The following is a 2,893-nucleotide window of genomic DNA, read 5'->3' as shown; positions in this document are numbered from 1 at the left end:
AGTGGCCACCCTGATGCAGGCAGCAGATTCCAACCTGGCATCTTCCCTGTCCTTGCTCTGCCCTTTTTGCTCAGACCATAAAAAATATCCTGAGTTGGAAGGGACCCTCAAGGATCATCGACTCTAACTCGTGGCCCTGAACAGGACCCCCCAAAATCCCACCCTCTGCCTGAGAGCATTGTCCAAACACTCCTTGAGCTCCGGCAGCCTTGGGGCCATGATCATTCCCCGGAGAGCCTGTCCAGTGCCTGACCACCCTCTGGAAGAACCTTTTCCTAATATCCATTCTAAGAGCTCCAGACATTCCCTTGGGTCCTGTCGCTGGTCACAGGGAGCAGAGATTGGAGCTGCACCTCTGCTGGCCTCGGGAGGAAGCTGCAGCAGATGCTGATGAGGTCTGGCCTGAGGCTCTTCTCTGGGCTGAACAAAACAAGTGCTCTCAGCCATTCCTCATGGCTCCTCCAGGCCCTGCGCCATCTTCATAGCCGTCCTTTGGACACTCTCTAGCAGCTTTATATCCTTGCCTGTGTGCCAGCAGCGACAGGCCGGGCAGTTCAGCCTCACTGCTCTGTGGGAATCTCCTTCCATCTGCCGCCAGCATCCAATGCTGGTTTCTGCAGCCACCAGAAGCCGTGCCCTGAGCCACTCTGAGAAGCAGGGATGTCTGCAGCTCCCTTCACCTTCCTCACACAGCCAGCCCCATCTGCAGCAGAACCTGGCTGCTGTCCACCCACGCTGTAGCCACCCAGGAGGCTGAGACCGGCCCAGGACCACGGGTACTGCAAGCTCCAGCACCGGGCTGCAGACCCTGACTCGAGGGCAGAGGGGATGTTTTGTCCTGAGCCTGCTCTGGATGGAGGCTCCAGCAGCCCCACACTGACGGGTGGACTGGGTCTGCCAGTGGCTGTGTTGAGGGGCTCCATGCCTGTGCCTGGACCACCCCAGGCCAGGTGTGGGGGAGAACTGTGCCCCGGGAGAGCTGAGCACATGTCCCCTCTCAGATGGGGCCAGGACCACGAGGTGTCAGCGAGTGAACAGCACGAATGATGCCCTGTGTTCCTACCACCCCAGGCACTGAGAGCCCTCAGGCCCATTCTGGGAGCTGCCACCATACCCTGGGTGCCCCTGCTGGGTTCCTGTGGTCCTTCTCCCCAGAGACCTGGGTCAGCTTCACTGCTGAAAGGACTGGAGCAAATGTCCAGTGAGGAGCAGCTGTGGAAGTTGGGGTTGTTTAACCTAGAGAAAACGATGCCCTCTGGCTCTGTATAACTCTCTAAGATGAGGGTGTAGCCACGGGCCAGGCTCTGCTTCCAGGGAACAAGTGACAGGACAAGAGGAAATGGCCTCAGGCTGTGCCAGAGCAGGTCTAGATGGGACATTAGGAAGAATTTCTTCACAGGTGATTAAAGGCGATTAGACACTGGAACAGGCTGCTTAGGGAGTCACCATCCATGGAGGTGTTTAAGGAACAGCCGGATGTGTCACTTAGAGCCATGGTCTAGTTGACAAGGTGGTATTCAGTCATAAATTTGACTCGATTACCGTGGAGGTGTTTTCCAACCTAAATTATTCAATTGCTAACCTGGAGGCCAAGGCCACGGCAGTGGGGTATGGGAGCAGCCTGAGACCCCCAGCAGGACATGAATGGGATGGAGGGGCTGCAGAGGACACACAGTGCTGGGCACACAGCCAGCGGTTTGGTCAGTGCCCAGGTGTTGGCAGCCAGGCTGGGCACTGGCAATGCCCAGGTGTGATCCAGGTGAAGCCCTGCAGGTCTCTTTGCCCTCATGCCAGCTGTGGGAGCACAGACCCAGGCCATGGTGCCAGTGGAGCCGCACAGCCCTGGAGACACCTGTGAGGCGTCTGCGAGGGGACACCTGAGCACAAACGAGCTGCACCCACAGCCCAGGAACAGGGTGACACCCTGGCAGCAGCACCTGGCTCGTGGGAACACAGATCACAGAATGGGTCATCTTGGACGGGACAACAGTGTCCTGATCCCGCCCTGCAGACACCGACAGCCACTGACAGAACAAGCTGACGTTGAAAACGGGCGAAAGGAAGCTCCTGCAAACACCGTCTACAAACAGAGATTGTCATTGGGATCGGGTGGGGCTTGCGCTCCCCCGGCTCTCTCCTGAGCCCGCTCCTTACACCTCCAAACTGATATTGGGGGGTGGGTGGTGGGTGGTATTGCGGACGCATCGCGCCCTCTTGTCCCGCCCTTCGCTGCCCGCAGCCTCCGGGCTGTCTCCGGTGCGCTCCGGAGTATCGCTCCGGGGTATCGCTCCGGGGTATCGCTCCGGGATATCGCTCCGGGCTGTCTCCGGTGTGCTCCGGGGTATCGTTCCGGGATATCGCTCCGGGCTGTCGCTCCGGGCTGTCGCTCCGGGCTGTCGCTCCGGGGTATCGTTCCGGGGTATCGTTCCGGGGTATCGCTCCGGGCTGTCTCCGGTGCGCTCCGGGCTGTCGCTCCGCGCTGTCGCTCCGGGCTGTCGCTGTCGCTCCGGGCTGTCGCTCCGGGCTGTCGCTCCGGGCTGTCGCTCCGGGCTGTCGCTCCGGGCTGTCGCTCCGGGCTGTCGCCGGTGTCCCCGCGCCGCGGCCGCTGCTGGGCGGGGCTTGAGGCCGAGCCCCCGAGCCGGGCGTGGCCGGATCCAGCCCCGCCCCGTGCGCGCCCCGCCCCCGTGACCCTGCCTGCGGCCGGCGTGGCCCCGCCCCTCGCCGCCTGCGCGCTGCGGTGGCTCCGGGCGGGGCGGCGCGGCCGGGCCCGGGGATGCGGGGAGCGGGGCCGGCCGTGCGGGCCGCCCGCGGGGCGCTGCCGCGGGGCCGGCCGCTGCTGCTGCTGCTGGCGGCGGCGGCGCTGTGTGCGCGGGCGGGCGCCGCCGAGCCCTGC

The sequence above is a fragment of the Hirundo rustica genome, chromosome 24 (assembly GCF_015227805.2).
Source record: "Hirundo rustica isolate bHirRus1 chromosome 24, bHirRus1.pri.v3, whole genome shotgun sequence".
NCBI lineage: Eukaryota > Metazoa > Chordata > Aves > Passeriformes > Hirundinidae > Hirundo > Hirundo rustica.
Note: the sequence above shows the minus strand (reverse complement) of the source record.